Source organism: Cryptomeria japonica, chromosome 7, assembly GCF_030272615.1.
Source record: "Cryptomeria japonica chromosome 7, Sugi_1.0, whole genome shotgun sequence".
Lineage (NCBI taxonomy): Eukaryota > Viridiplantae > Streptophyta > Pinopsida > Cupressales > Cupressaceae > Cryptomeria > Cryptomeria japonica.
Window position 1 is genome coordinate 1,431,900 of NC_081411.1, and position 25,091 is coordinate 1,456,990.

Sequence of the window (25,091 nt, forward strand, 5' to 3'; positions counted from 1 at the left end):
AATCGAGGAGAAAAATCAATCAAAACCAGAGAACTTCGCGAATCACAAATCCCACGCAAACTTCGTGTATTACAGATGATTTTTGAGGGAAAAATCGTAAAAACCAGCAAACAATTTTTAAAGAAAAAATTATGAAAACCTAGAAATCCCACGCAAGCTTTGCAGATGACAGATAATAATTTTTAAGGAAAAAATTCTAAACCTTGCAAACAATTTTTGAGGAAAAAAATGTGAAAACCAACCAAACAGGAAATTTGCTTATCACAAAGCATAGAAGGCTGACTCCTCTCCAGAATGCTTTGCAACATGAGCCTTCTCTTGTTCCTGAGACCCTCCCAGGCTAGATTGCATGGATGCCAACAATTTCTTGCAATCTTTCTTCATATGGCCAAACTGGTGAAAGTAGTTACACTATACACTTTTGTTCTTTGAAGACTATGTATATTGACCTTGCCCCTTTTGCTAGAAGGACTAACCTTTACACTTGTTCTTATCCAAAACTTCAGCTGTGAAGGCTTGTTCAGTGGACGAACTAGCGTTGCTTCCAAACTGTTGCTTCCATCGATCTTGTTGTAGAAGCTTGTTGCAGAGATCAAGAAACTTCAGATCAACACTACTAGATGAGATATTGAGAGTATCAATGAAATGCTCGTAGGATCTGTTAAGGCTTTTCAGCGTGATCACTACCATATCCTCTTCCACCATGGTTCGGCCTATAGCTTCCAACTGGTCACAAATCTCCTTGATCTTCGTGAGATGTGCATGGATAGATGACTTCTCATCCATCATGATAGAAAACAACATATTCTTCAGAAAGAAAGCTCGGCTCTTATCGGACGTTTCAAGTAGATCCTTCAAGAGATCCCAAATCTCTTTTGTTGTTTTACTTGAAGGCACCTATGGGAGTTGATCATCTGTGACGGAGAGTTTGATAAGCATGACAGCCTCTCGATTCTTCACATCATGTTTGTCTTGATTATCCCCTGTTGTTGTAGGACGAGATTCCTTGCCCAAAACAAGTTGATCAAGGCAACGATACTCAAAGATCGATAACATGCGCTATTTCCAGGTGTTGTAGTCGAGGCCGTTGAACTTCTGACTGTGTTCCAACATTATGTTGGTCAAAGATGCCATCACAGAAATTGAGGTTGAATGTGGTCAACCTAGTGAAGGCACAAAGAATGAGATAGAAGATTCTGATTAAAAATCATAATAGAAGCAGCTGCTAAGAAAACTGAAACCCTATAGGAGAATTCTTGCATGAATTCCAAGGCACGAATTTAGAGGTTTGCAAGAAACCCATAAATTAAAATTTTTTGCAAACTTAAAACAGCATAAACGATGCCCAGTAGATAGCAAAATTCCCGACGTCCACAGAATTAGCAGGAATCGCTGACTGTTTTTAAATTCCAAGGCAAATTCGTTGGGACAAAATCCGAGGCATAGAAAACGAGGCACCCAGAAAAATCTGAGACCAACCCAGAAAAACTCTCGAAAAACCTACCAAGAATTTGAAATCAAAATGCAAATCCGATGGCTCAAAAATCGAGGCATAGAAAACGATGCACCCAGAAAAATCTGACGACAATCCAGTTGAGGTCTCAAAAAATCCACCAAGAATCTGCAACCGGAATAAAATTTCAACTTGAACTGAAGGGTCAAAACCCTAGTCGAAAATTGTAGAAACCCTAGGAAAATTTTCAATCTGCAAAAAAAAAACTCCAGGTTGGAGGCCTGAAAATCTCCAGGACCCTAAAAAAAACTTGAAGTGCTACCCAACACAAAGAAATTCACCCACGAACCAGAAACCTTCGAAACCCTCAAAAAACTTTCAAAAAGGCTAAATCGTTTATTTATAAAAAAACAATAAAAAAAAATCTGGAAAATATTCCAGAAAGAAGGCCATGAATTTTTATTAAAAACTTCGCCAAACTTCAAAGAATCCCATCGACCCTCTCTAATACCATGAAAAATAAATTGAATGAATGATTCAATAATCGGATAATTACATTGAACGATATACACAGGTATATATAGAGGTTACAAGACGATGTTCTATAAATAGAACTAGTCGTTAAAGTAAAAGATTAAAGAGCTAAATGTTAAATTAAGCATGAAATCTAAATTAAGTGTGAAAGCTAAATTAAGCGTGAAAGCTAAATAAAGCTTAAAAGCTAATTAACTAAAAAGAAAAAGCTAAATGCTAAATAAAGCTTAAAAGCTAATTAACTAAAAAGTTAAATGCTAAATAAAGCTTAAAAGCTAATTACATAATAAAAAGCTAACTTAACAAGCTAAATAAGTCGACAACTTAAAATAGAAGATGACCACTAAAAATAGAAGATGACCATTATAGAAGATATTAATATTATTTTAACACATTACACTTTGACAAGGTGTCTGCCACTTCATTCCCCTCTCTCTTCATATAGGAGATTTTGAATTCTGAAGACAAGGGTAAATGATTTTAATAGGATCGGAAGTCTCCTCTCCATTTTGACTGCCAATAGAGCAGCTTCAGCTTCAGCTTCATTGTTCATCCCATCAAGCAACTTCTTCTTCCAAACCAATCTTGAGCTACGCATCCTACCCCTGACAGACTCAAATTACCCTTTACACCCTATCAAAATTTATCTTCACCAATCCTTCTTCCAGCTTGATCAATGTAACAATCTTGTTTAAATTAGCATTTAGATGAACCCAGGAAGGCCCATTAATAGGCTTTAAGACTAAATTATTATTTTTATATTTTTATTAAACTCTTTACAAAAGCAAAAAAACTATTAAAACTAAATTATTATTATTATTTTATCATATCATTATATTTTTATTTTATAATTGTTCTTATTCTTATCCTTGAAAATAAGTGAATTTTATTTACAAACACTTTCAATCCCCATGCTGCCATTGTAGTACGTCTATCAGCGTAATAATGAAAATTCATTGGAAATATCATTTGATTGTACATACCTGCCTACCACTAATACAAGAAGCTCACAATGTCAATCATAAAGCATTTTCTTTTGCTAAGACTCGGATGGCTCTTCATAGGGTTCTCTCAAACTGCCACTGCCCAAATCAAACAATTTTTATCATTTCAGAAATTCAATGTCACCTAAGGCATGAAAGTATGATGACAATTGTCTCAGCTGTGAAGGTTGTACAGAATATGATGTAACAGAAAAACATTAAATAAAGGCCAAAGATCTCTTGACAAGAATTTATATAATGACAACAGTAAATGATTATTGAATTACAATCTGCTGTGCAGACATGGATCCATTCACCTTTATGGGTTAAAGGGCTTCCATAATACATTTGCAAGACAATAATTTGGAATCCCCTTCAATATGTAGATAAGCATGACATTATTTTTTGCAAGAAAGGTCAGCAGCTTTGCAGGCTGATAGCATTTGACCTGGGAAGAACTCTGTTGGCAAACATATCTGCTTACATAGAGATATTGGAAACACCTGACTGCTATTTTTGCATTTGCAACCTAAAGGTTGAAAAGTAAAGATACTCACAATAATCTTAACTTGCACCATTGCGAGAACAAGAATTTTGCTGTGCCTAGCATATTATCTCTCCAAAACTATGAAGCTTGCAATTCACGGGTATTCAATTGAGCAACACATTTTAAGGCCTAATATAGAAATCGTCTTCCAATGGTCAACCACATAGCATGTGGGATACAATACAATACATTTCAAAGCTTCTAGCGGAGATTTTGCCAAACAAAAAGATTGTGGATTGAGTTATTCGTGTGTGTCAGCAGTGTTTATTCAAGTAACATTCTACTTGCAATTGTGCACTTTAATCAATTTGCATCCTTATATCATATATGCTTTCCATGACATAGGTCTGGCACAGCACACTGGGATAAGAGTAATGCAAGAAAGCAATAGAAATTTTAGTATTTTCTACAGTGTTCCACGGGAACGCGTCCCCCCCCTTTTTGGCCACGTCTCCCAAGAGGAAACGTGGGACGGGGGGACGGGGACGCAACGTCCCCCGCCGTCCTGCCACCGCCACCCAATTGCCGCCGAGACGTGGAGACGTCTCCCAGTCTCGAGGGACGGGGAGACGCCCAGACGTCTCTCATCACCCCACGTCAAAAGCAATTAAAAAAGGCAATTTTAAATAAAAATGTAACTTTTTGGTGGGTTAAGGGGTAACCCTAATTGAACGTGGGCCCCACCCTTTCCCCAAAAACAACACAAAACCATGTTTTTTTAAGATTTCACTCTCATTTTGGAAAACTGATTTTTTTTCCAGTAAGCTGAAGAGGAGGAAAAACTTGAAGAAGACTGATTGAAGGGGTGAGAAAAGTGATTGCAAGCATGATAGGAGCTAGAAGAAGCAAGAAAAAGAGGAAGAAGCATTTTGGAGAGATTTTTCAAGCACAAGGTAGAGTTTTTCAACTTTTTCTTGTTTTTTTTTTGGTTTTATTTTCTGATTTTCATTGTTCTATGTCATTTTTGGATTTTTTTTCCCTATTCATCTCAAAATGAGATTTGATGTTGAATCTTGAGGGCAAAATGATGAATGAATAGGGAAAAAAATATATTGTTAAACTATGATCTCATTTTGAGATCATTCATCATTTTGCCCTTAAGATTCAACATCAAATCTCATTTTGAGATGAATAGGGAAAAAAATATATTGTTAAACTATGAAAAAAATATATTGTTAAACTAGGCTGATTTTATTTTTATTTTTATTTTGTGAAATGCAGTGTCAATTTCACAATGAGCTCTCAAGGCATGAGTGAAGATGACATGGAAATCCATTCTCATAGTGAGAATGATTCAGAATATGAACCTGAAAATGAGGGGGGTGACCATGGGGCTGATCCTGGAGCCCAATCTAGTTCTATGGCGAGTGCACCAGCTAGTACAGGTTGCCCTTCAGAGTTGTTGGCACCATATGCTAGGGGTCATTTTGATCCTAAGTCTCCTCTAAAACAGTTTGCTTCACAAATATCAGTACAAGGCACATCACATTCAAGTGGGGGAACAAGGAAGTGGAAGTCCAACATTTGTGAAACTGAATGGTTCGGTAGCATTAGTAGGGTGAATGCGCATTTTCTGTTTTGGGGAGGAAAAGGCGTGAAACATTGAAGTTTTTGGAGGAAGCTAAAAATATACAGTACAGAATTGAGTTTAACAAGCTTTGGGGGGTTCCAGATCACACAAATATTTCAATGCCTACTACTTTGTCTGTTAGGGCAGCACTTCAGGCAACCAGAATCTGCCACATACTTCTCATCCTTCACAGACGGGAGGAATGATGTTTGGATCTCCATCCACTTCCACTTCTACTGCCGCCAAGGCTGGGAAACGTAGATTGTAGACACCACAAAGCAACCCCATTGCTAATATGTTTAATGTGCAGCTAAGAGATGAGATAGATGAATCCATTGGCAAGTTCTTCTTTGCCAATGGCATTCTATTTCATGTTACACAGTCTCCTTATTATCGGGAGATGATGGCTATGGTGGCCAAGGGAGGACCATCTTATGTGCCACCAGGGGAGACGAAAATGAGGACCTCGATCTTGGATAAATGCTATTCCAAGATCAATATTTTGATGGAGAAGATGAAGGCATGTTGGGTGGCATCGGGGTGCAGCATAGTTACGGATAGGTGGACGGACATTAGCCATCGTCCACTCATCAACGTCATGGTCACATGTGCAGAGGGCCCATACTTCCTTAGAGCAGTTGATTGTACAGGGCATCGTAAAGATGCTGATTTCTAGTTTCAGGTTCTCAGGGAGGCTATTGAGGAGGTCCAAGTAGTGACAGATGCAGCCCATGTGTGTAGAGCAGCAGGGAGACTCATTGAGGCAGCCTATAGACACATTTGGTGGACCCCATGTTGTGTGCATGCCTTGAACAATGCACTCAAGGACATGGGGAAGATTGACTGGATTAGAGGAGTGGTCACCGATGCGAGAGATGTGCAGATGCTTATCTGCAACCACCACACTTCACATGCACTCTTCAGGACCTTCACAAAGAAAGAGTTCTTGAAACCAGTTAAGACTAGATATGAATCCTATTTCATTCTCTTGGAGAGAATGATTGAGTTGCAAGAGGCATTGCAACTCATGGTTATGACTAATGAGTGGAATAGGTGGGCTGAGGCCAAGATGGAGCAGGGGAGAAGGTTGAAGGAGATAGTGAAGAGTGATGTGTTTTCGACTGATGCGAAATACATTGTCTCCATCATTTCTCCAGTATTCCAGGTGATCAGATATGGGGATGGGGATGCACCTAACCTTGGAGAGGTGTATGAGTGCATTGACTCTATGCTTGACCAGATGAGGGCTGCTATGCGAGTGAAGGACCCCTCTCTAGCATTCTACAATGAGCAAATCCAGCCTATCATTCAGCGTAGATGGGACAAGTTGATCACTCCTTTGCATATGGCTGCCTTTGCCTTGAATCCTAAGTGGTACAAGGTTAGACCAGGTAGAGTGACACCGATTCAGGATGATGAGGTGAAGGCGGGTTTGTTTAGGTGCATAGAGAAGATGTTTGATTCCAGAGATGCCAACACAATTCGCACTAAGTGGGGAAGATTTGCCACTCTTAGAGGTTATTCAGATGCGGCAAAGATGGATATATGTTATAGACACTATGGCACAGGAGGACCCACTTTTGTGGTGGAATTGTCATGGCCCGAAATCTCTGACCACCACTCTAGCCATCCGTCTGCTATCCCAGGTTTCCAGTTCTTCAGTTGCTGAGAGGAACTGGTCTACATATAGCTTCATCCACTCTCTTAAGAGGAACAGACTTACCTCTAAGAGAGCAGAGAAGCTTGTGGTTGTACACAGTGCTTTGCGTCTCATGGACCGCAAGACACTTGTGTACAAGGAGAGTCCAACGACACGATGGGATGTAGAGCCAAAGGAGCCTTCACAGATTGATGAGGATGATCTTACCACTTCAGATGCAAGGCTAGTTGGTGTGAGCTTGAGGGACCTTGATCTTCAGGAGTACAACAGTTCTAGCGAGGAGGAGTTCGCAGATGATTAGAGGCCTCCATTAGCTACATTTTGAGTTTTGTCATTTTGTCTTTGACTATAGTCTCTTTTGTAATGCTATTGCTACACGTATTTGTATTTGGCTACTCATTGTAATGATGAATCATGTAATCATCTTTATTATTATAGACTTTGCAATGGCATCAAATATTCATATTTTTGTTTTCCTTTTTCGATATGATAGAAATCTCCAATTTGACAATTTCATTTGTCAAATTTTATTTAGCATTTAGCAATTAGCCAATTACTAATCTTGGTATTTCCTATAGTTTCATTTGAAATCTAATTCTTATATTGTTAAACTGTCATACATCTTTTCAAAACTAGTTCTTCAAGTACTATATGTATATGTATAACTATATGAGCACCACCACCCCGCCGCCATCGTCCCCAAACTTAGGCCCTTGGTCCCCCGTCCCGGAAACGCCTCCTCGCGTCCCCCTGTCCCTAACACCCGTGGAACACTGATTTTCCATCAATGTTCAAAGAATATTATTTCATTATTTAACAAGTATTTTATATGAGTAATGAAAGCTTCTGGCTTCGACTGCGTGTATCTTTTTATACCACTGTTTCGGATCATACTCCATGATCAATCATCAAGATAGTGAGCTAGACGAGAAAATGGATCATGGAGTATAATCCACAATGTTAATAAAAAATTACACGCAGTCAAATCCAAAGACTTTCATTAGTCATTAACATGGATTGTGGAAACTTCATGTCTTTAATTGAGTATTCTTTATGTTTACTGCATAATTTTGTAAGAAATTTGGATACATGGCAACATGGACTTGAATTAATATCTGTAACTGATCAGATGCGTAAGTGTCAAAGATTACAAATGTGTACGTTCTAGAACATAAATTGGCAATTTGCATAAAATACTATATAGAGAATTATCAGAACCGAAATCTCAGTAGATTAAATTATGGCTGTAACACAAACAGTGCTTGTTCCCAAGTCTATTAAGAAAATTGTTCATTTAGAACCTCTTCCCCTTTACCAAACGGGGCATGCTTTATAAAATGACTACAAAACATGCCTCCCTAAATCATTCCAGAAATAAGACAAAAAAAAAATAAGGACAATGTATAATGGAACAAATCTCTACCCCAACAAAAACAAAAAAAAAAACCCATACTCCAGACAAAATGAAAATTGCAAACAAATCAAAAAATAAAAAATGGAATCAAACAGTGTAATGTTCCCATTTTTACGTCATATTGTTCTGTGAGCATTAACCAAGATTCAAGGTTTTCCAAAGGTTACCAAGTAAGTTGGAAGAGTTCCAACGTTATTGAAGAGCTTAATTTTAAATTTTCTTGGCATCCAATGATGGTTTGGTGTTCAATTAGTGTTCTAGTTGGTGGCAACACTAGCATTTCTGGCTTTCTAGGTTGTCCTCCATAGTTCTTCGAGAACACTGCTATTTATAGTAAGTGTTCATTTTGGCGTGTGCCATCCTTCTTTAGCATTAATTATGTCTTGGCATGATTGGTTTCAGTTTCCAATGTTTTGACGGTGTTTTCTACATTTTGTTTTAAATTATTTACTTATATGCACTAAAATTATAAAGTAGCGTATTAATATTGACTTTAGTGCTGCTACTGGGTTAGATTGTGTGAAAAAAATTTCACACAATCTAACTCAGAAGCAGCATTGAACAAAACTATGGATTGTGGAAACCTAATGTCATTAATTCACTATAGTGTTTAATTATTAATATTATAAAGTGATATTATGTCCCCAAACTGGACACCTTGGGAAATGAAAAATGGGAAATTTAGTTATTTATAATATTAAAGGGGGCCTTTTTGAGGGAAAATTAAATAATTTTAAATTTTAAATTACCCTGATTCCCTCCAACTCTATATAAAGAGGTTTTGGCTCTAATTTTTATTCATTCAGAGTTGCACAAATACTGAGATGCTGTTGGAGTGAACATGAAAGTTCCCCCAAGTTTGATTGAGGAAACCCTTGTCAACAATGTGCACTAGTTTTTATGGTAAACAATCCATCCTAGCTGATTTGGTGTTTTCACACAAAAAAACACAGTTTGAGGATTCGGGGTTTAAAAAATGGAAGTATTTGAGGTATTTTGATTGGTGTGTTTTCTAGATTTCTTTTCTTGATCATTGTGTAGGGTTTTTGGAATGCATGGACAGATATCTTTGCAGCTGGTTGCACCACCTTAACAGTTGGTCATCCCCCTCATTTGAGCCAAAGATTTTAATGCTGGCGCTTATCTGGTTATGGGTACTTAATCCATGGACTCTTAAGCCTTCAGCAACTCTTTTAGCATCTTGTCTCAAGTGTTTTCTTGCTGTATTTATTTTCCAAGGAATTTGTACCTTTTCCCCAACCTACATGCCCTAGCATCATGGCATGAGATGCTGGAAGTTTGGTACTGGGTTTGCATGACAAAGTAATTGCCTATGCCTTGTGATTGTTTGCTAAGTTTTCATTATGAGCGGAGATCGGAAATTGTAATTGTGAATTTATGAAGGGAAATCACCTCTGTTTCTCCAGCAACTAGCAGTGTGGGTTCGACTGATTAATTAATTTTCAGAACTGTGGGTGGCCCTTTGAGTTGCTTTGAAGCTGTTCATGGGAATTCAAACTTTAGAAAGGAGATCTCTGAAATATACCAGCTTATAATTCTCAACAAAACAATAAATTCACAATAATATTACCAGGAATCAAATAAAGTTTTAACACTCAAATTCTTTCAACCAGCAGACTTGCAACAAATATAATGCATTGGGATTAACTATATATCTTGAATAAGTTGTTTGTCAGGGAATACACCTTAAAGGTTACTATAGATAAAATTAAGCATATGGTACACAAGACTATTGATTCACACTAATCTAGAATTACAGAGTTAGCAGGTGTACAATTCAAAGTCGACTTTGGATGTCTAAGACCACTTGACAATGATAATGGTGACTTAAAGGGGTGTCGGCTCCTTGCTCAACTCCTGCGTCCGATGTATGGTGTTCGAGATCCTCTGCATAACTGTCGACTCGCTTATCCTGCACTTGACGTGTTTCCTCTTCCACACCAGTGGATTGGTTTGCTTTGCTAGTGTCGACTTCGACACACAACAAAGGAAAGGAATCACTCTAGCAATCTGCCACCCATCTCTCCTACACTGACCACTATTAGCCAGCAATTTGCCTCAGCTCCTTATTCGCATCAACACTCCCATCTTGAGTATTAATGTAGAGGAAATATGGCAATCAATGGGAAAGGCTATGAAATCTGAATACGTTATTGGTAGGAATTCCGTCCCACCAATGACTCCCTTCCAAGTTTTCGTTTGGAAGATAATTGCATTCGTTTAAACATATTTCAACTGAATTTGTCATGCCTTTCCTAACTATAGCAATGCATGCTTATACACACTCATACAACCACCACAAGGTTGGCCCAAGCATAACCGTCAAAAGGGAAGGTCGGCCCAAAGGACAGAAGCACATTATTTAATGTTTTATTAATTTATTTATTTAATAAAATTATAAATTAAGGGTACCACTAGCTTCGTTTATCCATACCACTAGGTTCTTGCTGATTGTAAGTTTGCCTTGTGTGGTCAATTGGAATATGAATCAAACTTAGCTTCAATTATTGCTTGTCTATTGGTATGCATTGCCTTGATGGTATTGATCTAAGTCACAGGGTTCGCCGAATTTCAACCATGAAGTTCGAAATTCGGCGAACTCCAAAAACGTCTTTAAAAATTCGTTCAAATACGCCTTAGATTCGTATGACTGAAGGGGCTTAGTTTTTTTCTTTCTTGTCTTTGTCAATAACAAAACCCTGAGTGTGGAGCAAGTTGAGCTTTGAAACATCACTCCAAGGAAAGTCGATGCATTACGGTTTTTTCCGTCTATCCCTTACGGTTGTTTTTGTCTATTCTTTGCGCCACGGTCTTTCGATTATTTCCTTCACGCCATGGTTTTTTCCATACTATCCTCCATGAATTTCGCAGGTTCTTTCCGTCTCTGCTGCGTGAAACTCCTATAGATTGTGCCCCTGTGCTCCTTCCTCTATCGGGTTGGCCTGTTAGGGTTTTCTACAAACGGGCCTTTTATTTTAAGTTTTGTTTTTCTTTTAACCTTTTGTTTTTTTCCAAATTATAAATTTAGTAGCTTTATATTTTACGATTTTAACCCATGACATTCGTTTATTTATTTAATTTTTTATAATTTATTTAAATTAGATTTTTAAATAATAATATATTTATTATTTACCTTTAATATCATTTAGATTAAAATTTCAAACATATTAATATTCTAATATTTTAAAATTTATTCAAATTTATTATAATTTATTCAAATTTAATATAACATTATTTATTTTTTAGTTTATTATTTATATATTTAAAAATTAAATTATTATTTATATTTTTTATAAAAAATGTATAAGGCGAATTTGATGTCGATTTTTTTTTCGAATTTTTTACCCTAGTCGAATTTCATCCGAATTTCATTGTTTCCGAACTCGAACTTGAACCTTGTGACTTAGGTATTGATGTTGATGGTAGTAATTTGAACATCTATAAACTGACCTTAGAAGATTGAACTAGCTTTGTGGAGTTGTTCACTAATGTCAAAGCAAAGTCTAGTTGAGCCTCACCAAGTCATTCATTACATCCTAAGACGAAATGACGAAATGAGTTATTGCCACCATATAACCACGAAATGAGTTATATGAGTGGTGACCTTAGAAATGAGTTATATGGTGGTTCGTTCACGAAGTGAGTTATGTGGACAAAAGTGGACATATGGTGGTTTTGTTCACGAAGTGAGTTATGTGGACAAAAGTGACAAAATGAACACTAATTTGGAGTCCAAATGACCCACGTTTCTCCCTGGGATGGTTTTTTTCGGACAAAGTGAGTAAAATGGTGAATTTTACTCATAGGGAGCAAATGGCGTCTAGATAGGGAGCAAATTTCCCCAAGGTGAGTTATGTAAACAAAAATGACGAAATGAACATGAAATTGGAGTCCATATGACCCACATTTTTCTCCAAAATGGTTTTTTCCAAACAATATGAGTAAAGTGATGAATTTTAAGTGCCCTATGGGGGTCAATTTTCCCCAGAGTGGAATTTTTTAGCAAAGTGAATGAAATAAGGCGAAATTTGTTGTCTAGACAGGGGTTGTTTTTCCCCAAGTGCCTCCTGTGATGAGTCATGGTGAAATTAAATTAATTTTATTGTCCCAATAAAAGTGAAATATTTTAAATACAAATGGGCCCAAATTTGATTGTTTTTGCCTTGTTGCAAATTATTTATGCCCAACAATAATTATTTAATGATGAAAATATTATCCCAAGGCCGATCGATTTTCCCCCAAGCAGTTATAAAGGCAAATTTTTATCCCACATTGCTTGTGTCATGAAACATCAAGGTGAAAACTAGTATAAGTATACCCAGCCAGCATTAGATGTGACAGTTAAGTGGCTACTTGGAGGCAAGTTAGAGGTTCCATCTGGGCAATTTTTTGCCTAGGTGACACCATTGTTGAAGAGAGTTGCAGATTGGAAGGGCGATTTTGCCCAATCAAACCTAGGCACCACCATTGGAGAAGTTACAGCGAGTTTGGTGGCTGATTGAGCCACACGTTGGGCAATTTCGAGGTGTGGCACCATTATTGGGGAGCCACGATTTTGATTGTAGCTGGACATTTCACACTTGGAGCATTTTGTGTATGTCTTGTCGGGCACTATCATTGGGGAACATGGTGATTTTTGTTTAGATGTTTGCTGGGCACCATGGCTGAAGATTTTGGACACCATTATTGATGCCATTGATGGTTATTGACTGAACATATACATTTCCAAGTCTGAAAACTACATTTCCAACATAGCTGATTTCATTTGGACATCATTTTTGAGGAGTTTAGAGGCATTTTGTCTGGACATCATTGCTGGTGTAAGTCTGTAAACTCCATTTTCTGAGTTGTTTTCAGACTGAAACCTTATTTCCAGCCACATTTTAGTGCCCAGATTTGATCATTTATGAGTTTTGGAAGGTAAAGCAATTCAAATGCAGGCATGTGACATGGCTGTGACTATTCCCAATCACTGATTTTTATTATTTGCAGGGTATCTTCAGACTTTTGGAGGCCATTTCCAAACCTTGGAGAGTGTCTTCAGACTTGAAATCAGAAAATCAGACCTTTGCACACCTTTTTCCAATTGTTTTCAGACTTGTGGTATACTTCCAGATATCATCTTACCATTTTCTGAGTATACCAGCTTGTTTTCGGACTTAATTTTTCGCAATCAGACCTTATACAAGTCATAAAATGAGGGTTTTATGAGAGTTTTAGACCCTTTTTTGATCAAATCTTATGTTATTTTCAGAATTTGTGATGACTATAGTTAGAATTTCTGATTTTTAGACCCTAAAATTGACAAATTATTAAAAATCAGAACTTAGACAATTCTGAAAATTATTTATTCCACAATATTTGACTCCGAGCTTCATATAGGTACCATCTCTAAAGAAGGGATCACTGCGAGGAAGGAGCAGTTGAGGATAGTGCAAGAAGGTTTCTATCCGAACTCCCAACTATCATCCTAATGGAAGAAAATTTCGGACACGAACATGGAATTCCTGGACATGGAGTGGATGCGGCAGAAGATGTTCGGTTTGAAAAATCAACTCCCTTCTACTCTTTCTGCCAATATCATGAAGAGCGGCATATACCAGGCTGTTGGCTTTCCACCATCCATACAGTGCAATGAACTTGTTGTGGAATGTGACAGGAACTATGATCCAATTACCTGAATGATCCGGTCGCATAAGGGGACTGTGCTCCCATACCTTGCTGAAGATGCAATTGTGGAAGTGTTTGGAATCCCCATGAGTGCGAACATGCAAGAGAAGACTAAAGATGAATATGAAGCTAAGTTTTTGAATAAGGCGGAAGCGTGTATGATAGTTGTGAGCAAAGAGTGCATTGTTGAGCCTTGGCATCGTCACTCTAAGATTCCCAAGAGGCTCCTATGTACGGACTTTAAGGATGAGTACAATGACCTAATATTCTTGCTCAATCAAGTGATGGGTACACCTCAGGGAGCTTTGTTTGAGGGTTGGATGAATTATTTTATTCAGGATATATCAAAAGAAACAATGATTAATTGGGCCAAGATTATTAGTGATAATCTCGACTTCTAGTTGAGAAATGTGGAGAAGACCAACATGATTTCCTACCTTGTATACTTGCTTGCTAGATTTGTTGTATACAAAAGACTCAATTGCAAGGGTGAAGTCAGGAACGGTTCAAGATAATACCGAGTTTATGAATGTTATCCACGACTTCATATGCACAAGATTGAGGACCATAGGGGTGAATGATGTTTTCACCTTGTATATCGCTAGGCTGCTGCAGGGCAGGATCCACAAACGATTGTCCAAGGAGGCAACACTCCTTATTGAGAAATATGGATCATTGTACATACAGTTTCCTACCTTCATATACCTACGGATTTAGGGATTCAGATCCAAACCTTACAAACTTCCTAAGTATTTGACAGACATGATGATCATACTTGAGGTAGTGAGACAACTTTTGGAGTTTGATTTTATGATTATCCAAAAGGAGAAGCAAATAATAAGGATAACTCTCCCTATTTCATTAGGGAAGACTTTGGAGGTGTGCCACAATGCAGATGCAGCTAATTCAGTTATTGGAGAACTTGAGTTTTATCGCCTTGGGACTTCTAAGAGCAGGGATCGATTTGATCCATTCAAGAACATTGTCAAGATCAAGGGAGAAAAGTTAATACACAAGATAAACATTGAGGATTACTGAAATAATCTCATGGATGAGCATGCAGTAAAGAAGAGAATGTGATCCCGAATGTCAGTGCATTTTATGAGGAAATGTGAACTCTTTTCCATTCCGGATCAGATAGTTGATGATAGCGATCATACTCATCCACAATATGAAAATGAAATGAATAAGCCTATCCTATTGCCTAGTTGGACACAACCCGAGGTGGTGGATTTGAATGTGCTTATGAGAGAGGTGAATGATTACTCTAGGGAATGGGTGGATGAGTATGTTAACAAGCTAAGAGAAATGAATGTCACCTTTACCTATGAAAAGATGAGACATGAAGAGCCTTCCCTCGATGATGATGAAAGAACGCCCACAGATATAAGGATACATGTAGATGAGAAGAGTCATGCTCCCAAAAGAAGGAAGGGTATGCTTGGAGAATCCCAAGCGAAGGGTAAGCAGACAACTAGTCTGCAATCGAAGAAGAAAAAACATAAGTCTAGCATTCCTTTATCCACCCTGAGTTCCTCGTCAATAAAAGAGATTAATATGCCACAAAACAGCAAAGAATTAGAACAATGTTCCAATACGGAGATCTTGCCAGAGAATAATCAGGAGTTACAAGCTACAATGCAATCGGCACCACTGAATAAGGATGATGAGCAACCAAGATCTCCCACAGTCCATTTGAATGTTAGTTTGAGCTACAATGTGTTCAATTTGACTAAGGATAAGGAGGAGGAGGATGTCATCTCACAATTGAGAGGACTCGATCGAAACATGTGCCTTGATGATGGGATGGGTATTTCAACCATTCCCAATTGGTTACTACAGAGCATGGAGAAAAGCAAGATGATAGGCACACAACCCATTGAAGATATCGATGATGTCTTAACAAGGACAGACAAAGAGAAAGAGTAGAAAGCTAAGATATTCTCTAATGTGGCTAGAGATGAGACAGTGGCTATCCCAATGGGTGATCTGACCAAAGATGTGGCCACTCCCGTAGATTACTAGATCACTTCGATTGCCCTTGTTGAACGAACTACAAAGAAACGGTTGTTCCAAGAACTTGATGACACAGTCCAAGCAATCAAGGCACAATTGGATAGGACAATTGAGAAGAAGAATATGTATAAGGATGAGAATAGGAGACTTAAGGAATATATTGCAGCAATGAGTTCTCATAGGCGTGAGGATCCCACTTTTGTATCACCTATTGCAATCGATTGTAGGTTTCCCTTTGATCATGAGGCAACGAGGAATACACATACAGAATTTGGAAAGTGGATTGAAGATCAGACAAGGCAGGCAGATGATTTCCTCACTCAATTTGTCCAAGCATTTGACAAATCATCAATGCTCATGTTCAGAATACAATATTTGGAAGGAGTTTGGGATGATTTCCAGCCGGTACAAGGGAAAAAAATTCCCCACCTCAAGTTGTTGAAGCAAATCTTGATGCCCACATTGATCCATGAGGGAGTTGTGCACGAGGGAGATATTTATGATTTTCAGGGATGGTATTGCTCATTGGCCATGCGGAAGTCTACTTATGATATTGCAAGAAAAGATTGAGCAGAGATGGAAGGATCAATCCAAGAGATTCAATCAAAAATCCTTACATCCATTGAAGAATTGTTAGGGGTAGATGTCAGTGCTTCCAATGATCTACACTTAGAGGAGCTGAGAGGAAAGATAAAGTTCATGTACTTCAGCCAGTTGGATTCTTTGAAGAATCAGATTGATGATTTGGTTTCCTTGTTGATTGACATCCACAATTTGCAAAAGTCTATGACAGATTGGGAGAATGCCTCGGATTCTTTCTCAAATGCATTGGATGTGATGGATGCACAACGGGAGGCTTTGCCTAGTATCACCATGGAGGAGCTAGATTCAGTTTTGTCTAGATTCTTGGAATATGCTACTAGGGAGAGGGATGCAGGCTCGAATCTTCTAGAAGATTCTCTATTTGATGATTAGGCATCATTCTATTGGGTCACATGTTGGTAATTCCTTTTTTATGTAAACCCTAATTAGGGCAAATTTAGGGTTGTGTTGGCATGATCTTGGCCCTTGATTCTAAATGAATCTTGGCCATGTTGATGTGTGTTTTATGCACATACGAACACAGAATAAAATACCAAGGTACCTTATCCTCTCTTGAACAAAGTCTCTCAAATGCTACGCTTCGTGATCAAATGAGACAACTCCAAGGTTACGAATATTAGGTCTTGACTCGTGGATAAGCTCAATGGTTGATGTGATATGCTGGAATCACAAGAGGACTTACGTTGTACATGAATGCTTGAATACTACTAGAACTCGATCATCTGATATTACAATCCTGTAATGCTTTCTTTCCTAAACTAACTTGAATTGGAAAAAAGGACAAAAGGGAAAAGGTTCAGAAATTCTACTCTAAGGCTTAGAATGCAAGAAAAGGGTGAAAGATTCAATGGAATCCTACTGGGAAAGGTCTCACCATCAAATCGAACAATTTGACACAAGCTCAGTGCAATCATCTAAGGTATACTTCAAAGATGTTCAAATCATTACCATCAAAAATTTATACCATTCAAAGCAATGCATAGCAATGGACGTATAACAATTGAAGTTAAGTTCATAAAATTCCAGTTGACCACACAAGGCACACTTACAATCAGCAAGAGGCTAGTTGTATGGATTAAATGGATTCCACACAAATATATTCAACAAATTTCTTCATGCAACCTAAAATACTTGAAACAAATTCTAATCTAATTTGGAAGCAATGCGAACCACAAATGCATACAACACTTAAACAAAATCACCATCAATTCAAATAATGACTTGTATTCAAATCTGCAGCATATAACCAACAATTCTCAAAAATCTCCCTTACAAATGAGAGGCAATGGGGTTTATATAAAGCATCAAAAGAAATGAATGGCTAAGATTGATTCAAGATCCATGGCCAAGATTACAAGATAAAAGCCTAATTAGAGTTTGTTGCAACCACCATTACATTGGCCAATGAGAAAATAGGGTAAGTAAGATAAATAATATTTCATGTAGTGCCATGTGTCACTTATTCCCTCCTTGAATAAATGTTGACTTGGTACTTGTTGATGTGTTTTTTATGCACATGCGAACACAGAATAAAATACCAAGGTATCTTATCCTCTCTTGAACAAAGTCTCTCATATGCTATGCTTTGCGATCAAATCAGACAACTCCAAGGTTACGAAATGTCAGGTCTTGAAGTGTGGATAAGTTCAGTGGTTTGATGTGATAATGTTGGAATCACAAAGGGACTTACGTTGTACATGAATGCACAATCTTATCATGGATCAGGATAGGTATGCCGATATGCACACTCTGCCAGCTGGTTTGTTACAACCCTTGCCTATTCCCAGTCAAAAATGGTAAAGTATTTCCATGGACTTCATCACTGGGCTGCCACTGGCTCAAGGGAAGGACAGTATCTATGTGGTGGTGGACAGACTCACAAAGTTTGCTCATTTTTTGGCCATCACTAGCTCTTTTACAACAGCTCAGGTTGCTGAAGTGTTCTTTCGGGAGGTGTTCAAATTACATGGGTTACTGAAGAACATTGTGAGTGATAGGGACAACAAGTTCCTAAGTGCTTTTTGGCAAGAGATTTTCAGATTATGTGGTAAGTGCTCACTCCAAGCACAAGTTATCACCCACAAACTGATGGGCAGACCGAGATAATGAATAAGTGGTTGGAAGGATATCTTAGAAACTATGTCTCGGAGCAGCAGAATGCATGGCTGAGATGGCTTCACCTAGGAGAGTATTGTTACAATTCCTCCTATCACATTCCATCCGAATGTCGCCATTCATGGCACTATATGGTTATGAAGCTCCTAGCTTCACTAACCTAGTATTTGGTGATAGCAGAACCCCTCAGGCGAAGGATATGATGCAACAAAGTCGGGATATTCTGAGGATTCTGAGAGACAATCTCCAGCATGCACAAAATCAGCAAAAGTTGTACGTTGATCAACAGCGAATTGAGCGCACCTTTGAGGTAGGCGACATGGTTTACTTGAGGCTCCAACCCTACAAACAGTCTACTCTCAAGAAGAGTGGGGTTGAGAAATTGAAGCCACGATTCTATGGGCCTTTCAGAGTTAGTAAGAGGATTGGAGAAGTGGCGTATGAGCTGGAATTACCAGCAAGCAGCAGGATTCATAATGTATTTCATGTGTCAAGCCTCAAGAAGGCTCTAGGACACAACGTTGTTGCTTCAGCTAAGTTACCTCCGCTTGATGAGGAGGGAGAGCTAATTTTGGTTCCTGAAGCTATCCTTGATTTCAGGGAACGTTCTTTGAGGAGAAGGGTGATCAAGGAATACTTGATCAAATGGAAAAATTTACCAGCAAAGAATGTTACATGGGAAAATGAGGAGATTTTACTCCATCCAGCCTTACAGTTGCTTGAGGACAAGCAATTTTGGGGAGGGCGGACTATAAGGTCTCCTTCTTGTTGATGTACTTCCAGTGGTCCATTGGTCTATTCCTGAGACCCGTAGGCTGTAGAATGACGAATTGGGGTCAAACATTGATGAGGTGAGAACTTACTATTTTTAGTAAGTCAAGGGATGGTTGTTTTGGTGATACTGTCCTACTGAGCTTTCCATGCTCTGTCACTGGGTGCGAAGATCATGTTTTTCGAAGCAGTAGTTCATGACTTACTATTTTTAGTAAGTGGTAGTATGGAGTGTTTCTATTTTTGGCAGTGGACAGGGTCCTGATCCTGCAGCAGTTCAGTGGTCTTCCTTGCTCAGCTTAATCCTAGTTTTTGTTAATAATCAATATTGAAGTCATAAGTGATTTAATTAAATATTATTTCCTTATCCTAAGGTTTAATATTTAATTAATTTTATTATTTTTACTACAGATTAATGAACTTTGGAAATTATGCATAACATGATGTCTCCTAAGTGCTAGGCCAATTGTTTATGTTTGGAAGGGGGACGCCAATATTAAAATGGGAGATGTTATTTTGTTCAACAAAGTATTTTGCAAGTCATAAATTGTGGTCCTTGCTGGCTAGGCGTGATTTTTGACTTGAAGTATGGCGCCATCTTTGGGTCCACTTGGGTAAATGAAATGCAAATCGGAAAGATGAATTTGGGCGCATTTGTGAGCATTTGCATTTGAATTTGGTGGAGTAAGAAGTTATAAATAAGAGCCTTGGGCTCTCATTTTGGTTATCTTATGAAATTGCATCGTTATGCTGCCGGATTGGCGATTGAAAATTTGAGCTTCGAAGTGTGGCTTCCTAGCTAAGTCTCAATTTCGTACTTGGAAGATAGTATCTAGTTGTGTCCTTGTATTTCCAGTGTTCTCGGTGAGTGAGTTTTGCAGATTGTGGAATGTTTTGTGTGGGATTGGAGTGTTTTCTGGTTGTTGGTCGCGGAGTTGCTGAAACTATATTTTGCTCACACCTCTTGGCCAGGCGATTGTATCATTTTGGGTACCAGCTCATTCATCTTTCTTGCTACTAGTGATTCATCCTGTAAGTTTTTAGCACCTTGCATTGAGTATAGAATCTAATAATGCAAATCGAAATTCTCTGGTTAGGCGTTGGGTTTAGGAGGTGCATTGGGATGTGTGCCAAATAAATGAGAGTGTTTTGATAGCTCCCCTTGGGTTTGTTTTCATCATTGTTGGTATAGTGTTGATTTAGAACTGGTGTGGGATGAATTGGGTGAGTATTCAGAGAGATATGAGTGTTTTAGTGGGTTCATAGGCTACTGGTTATGCATTTCCAGCCTGCAATTTTGATGTTAGTAGAGTTTCATATTTATTATCTTGGATGTTCAGCATTACTCTTCTACTCTCACTCTCTCTGTTATTGTAAGGTTAAGCAGTAGTACTACTAACCATTTTGGCTTGTAAACTCTCATCCCGCTGAAAAGTGGAAGAGGTTGGCTTGCTGCCTATATCAGTTAAATTGTAATTCAGTCCTCCCGCTGCATAAGCGGTCGAGTTGACTTTTTGTAATTCAGTCCTCCCGCTGAAATATCGCGGTTGAGTGATTTGTCTCTGCTGTATATTTCTCTTGGTTGGTTCACTGCCAAGTTTCTTGTGTTCCCGTTGGATAAGTGGAAAGGGTTGGCTTGCCGCCCAGTATTTTATTCACTTTATCTTTTCAGCAAATTTGAGATCGAACGATCCCCTATTCACCGTATCCTCTCACCTTCCCACATTGGGCACTTGGGGATCAAAAAGTGGAAGGGTTGCATTTTTCAGTAAGCTTTGAGTTTATGCTTTCTAACCTTAAAGGGTTCTATGTTGGTTGATGATTCTGATTGGTCTTAAACACAAAAAAAAAAATATACGAGATATTACAACCATCAAACGTTGACACCATCCAAGTTGATGCTTGTCAAGGGACGTGTAATAGTTGAAGTTAAGCTTACTTAAATTTCCAGTTGACCACACAAGGCGCACTTACCAACGGCAAGAGGCTAATGGTATGGATTAAGGATTCCACACAAATAATTCAACAAATCTTTCACTCAATCTAACATACATGAAAATAAATTCTAAACTAAGATTCTAATCTAACTTGGAGGAATTGAGAACCATGAATGCAAATACAACACCTGAAGAGCAAAATCACCAACAATTGAACAATGATTATGATTCAAATAGCTGCAGCATATACCAACAATTCTATAAAAACTCTCCCTTACAAATGAGAGACAATGAGGCATTTATAGAGCCTCAAAAGAAATGATGACTCAGATTGATTTGAGATCAACGGCCAAGATTACAAGATAAAACCCTAATTAGGGTTTGTACAACCACATTGGCCAATAAGAAACAAGGGTAGGTAAGATAAATAATATTTGATGTAGCGCCATGTGTCACCTATTCCCTCCTTGAATGAATGTTGACTTGGTACCCTTTGATTAAACGGATGGTGACTAGGATGCCACCTCAAATTGCCTTGCACCCTTAATCAATTTACCTTGTACATTCTTCATCTTCACAATGTTTGGAATCCCTTATGATACTTTGCATTCCATCCTTATGTTAAGGAATTCCATGAATTGTTCCCTCATGTTTGGAAAATTTCCCAATCTTGGAATCCTGAAATATTTCCTTGACGCACTTTGATATTGGAATTGCTCGATGTAGTTCTGAATTTCTTTATGTAAAATCCTTTGTGCTCATTTCTTGAACTTGCTTTCCTTAATTTGTTCACCATCAAAGTGAAGTCTTCTTCATGATTGATCTAGTCCTCATCTTCACCTTCTGGAATCTCTATCCGGAAATCCCCATCCAATCTTTGAAGTATTGATCTTCCTTATCCACATTGCGTGTATCCTCCTTCACCTCAAGCCTTGATCATCATGCTTCCTTTCCTCATAACAATCCTACAAAACAAATAAGCATTGAATCAAACACTAGTATGATAAACTTAACTTCAACCTTGGTGGGAAATTCATCCGCATATGGACGGATCATTCCTCAAAACCATCCGCATTATCCTTGTCCATTCTTCACTTGGTAGAAATTTGATGCCTATCTAGACAACTTCCTTCCTTTGTAATTCCGTACTCAAGTGGAAATCCGACCCTCATCCAGACTCACTGTCCCTGAACATCATGTGTTTAGTGGAAATTATAACCTCATAGGGACTTTGTTCCTGACATTTGTCCCAACATGTGATCTTAGAAAATTGTAACACCAATTCTGGAAAATATGAAGGTCCGAATTGAAATCTGGAAGATTTTCCTTAAGAAAAACCAATTTTCAGACTTAGGATAAGTCTGATCATAATTGCTAAGTCTGAAGACACCCATGCAAACTCAGAAAATCAAGTATTTGGAGCCCAATAATTAATGCCCAGGTCTGGAAATATCACTTGGAGGTCTGAAAACACTCAGAAAGTGACTAATTTTTTATATCAAAGTTGTAATAAAAGTCTGATTTTCTGACGACAAAGTCTGAATACGCCCTCCAATGCCTGAAAAATACTCAGAAAATGGTGTATTGAAGTCTGATTTTTTGATTCTTAAGTTTGAATACACCCTCTAAAAGTCTGAAAATGGCCCCAAAAAGTCTTAAGACATTCTGAAAATGATGAATATCAATGTCTGGAAGTGGTCACAGCCATGTCACATGCTTGCATTTGAATTATTTTGACCTTCAAACTCAGAAATGGTCACATTTGGGCATAACTATGTGGCTGTGTTGTGACGTATTCACACATCGCCCCATTGCAAATGGGGACCCCTACTTTTTGCTTTCTAAGGTTTTCTTTTTAGGTCTTTTAGGTTCTTTTCTATTGACCTTTTGCATTTAAAGGGTCGCTAGGTAGCAGGCTCTGCTTGAGTCGGGTGGATCTCCTCAAGAGGTCAGGTCAATTGAGTGATTAGGGGTAATTTAGATCATTCCTAGGGTGTTTTTTGTGTACTATCTGGTCGCACTTGAAGTTGCTAAATCAAACCTTGGTTGAATGCATAATGTCCTCCTAGGTCCCATCCCTTACATCAAGGCAGAGCGAATTCCCCTTGAGAAGTCTCGAATGTCATCCTGATCCTCAAATGTCCTGAAATTTGGCTGTCTGGAATGTCATCCTAATCCTGAAATTTGACTCTGTCTGGAAAATTGAAGAGTCCTCCAAAAACTAGATTTTGCATTATAACTCCTGGAGGTCTGAAACCACTCTCAAACATTCTAACAGTATATATGGAATATAACTTAAAGTATAAGATATATTTCCTCTTTCTTATACTTAAATGTTATATTCTATATATGAATCCTAACGGAGAGGCTAAAATGTCAAAATTCGCTCCTGACCCTTCCAAAGTGTCCAGAGCTAATTTCAATTTCGCTCCTCACCCTTCCAAAGGGTCCAGAGCGAATTCCTCTATAAGACACTCTACATTGCCCAAAGTTATGAACTAATCCATGTCCCAGGTATTATTGAAGGCAACTCACTTGTTCGAATGAATAAATGTGGGAAATGGAATCAGATATCAACCCAAAATGTCAATTTTGCTCTTGACCCTTCCAAAGGGTCTAGAGCGAAATTCTTGTAAGACCCTATTTGTTTCACAAAGTCTCCAAATGAGGGCCAAGTTGAGCTTGATCATGATGGAAGGAAGCCTAACAAAGTATGTCCAAGGCATGAGAAGGAGAAAAGAAGTGTGAAATCAACCCAAACTGTGAATTTCACTCCTGACCCTTTGGAAGGGTCAGGAGCGAAATTCTCCCTAGACACTATTTCCTTCCTTTGTTTAGGCCAACATCCTTGTTCCGTGGACATGGTAGGGGTAAATGGACATGTTCTTGCCTTAGGAAGAGAATGAAAGCATTGAAAGTGAGGATTTTGTCCAAGATTGGGAATTTCGCTCCAAACCCTTCCAAAGGGTCCAGAGCGAAATTCTCCATAAACCTCATTTTCTTCCTTGTTTAGGCCAATATTTTAGTTCCATGGGCATATTTGGAAGTGGATTAACATGTCTTTGCCTTTTGAAGTGATGGGATGCAAAGGAGTGAAGGATTTTGTCCTAAAACCTGAATTCTGCTCCTGACCCTTCCAAAGGGTCCGAAGCAAAATCCACTTTTTCTCTATTTTGCTCTTTAACATGACCAAATTTGTAACTCCTTAGGCATGGTTTGAAGGACTTTGATGCATATTTGCCTTTGAAAGGAGGTTTGAGGCGATGAAATGGTGAAAACCAGACTAGAATGAGAATTTCGCTCCTGACCCTTCCAAAGGGTCCAAAACGAAATCCTCATTTGATCCTCTATTTTGCCTATGACATTTGAAAAACCTTGTTTTGAACTAAGTAGATGGCAAGTTGACTTGAGTGTGGCGAAAGGAGCTTGAATTTGATCAAGTTTGAAGGAGGATTGGATGAAGGAAGTGTGAAACCAACCAAGAATATGGATTTCCTCCTAACCCTTCCAAAGGGTCCAGAGCGAAAATCCACATAGACCTAATTTTCTTCCTTGTTTAGACCAAGTCCTTAGTTTCTAAGGCATGTTGGGAAGTGGAGTGGTGTATTTTTGCCTTGCAAGGAAGATTGGAGTTGAAGAGATGAAGAGTCAAGCCTAGAATGTGAATTTCGCTCCTGACCCTTCCAAAGGGTCCAGAGCGAAATTCCCAAAATCTACCTTTTCCCCTCAATTTTGTGTCAAGCCAAGTATGGATCAGGGTGAATTAAGATTGAAGATGTACTTAAGCATGGTTTTGA

General features: G+C 38.3%; 1 protein-coding gene across 4 annotated transcripts in view; it reads right to left on the reverse strand.

Annotated features, from left to right (window-relative positions):
• LOC131052435 (nuclear intron maturase 2, mitochondrial) overlaps positions 1-25,091 on the reverse strand; it is a 132,211-nt gene that overhangs the window by 29,408 nt on the left and 77,712 nt on the right. For all 4 annotated transcript variants that reach the window (XM_059207832.1, XM_057987106.2, XM_059207831.1 and 1 more), the window contains exon 2: positions 2,971-3,069. The gene's annotated coding sequence lies outside the window, so the exon portion shown is untranslated. The remainder of the gene's footprint in view (positions 1-2,970; positions 3,070-25,091) is intronic.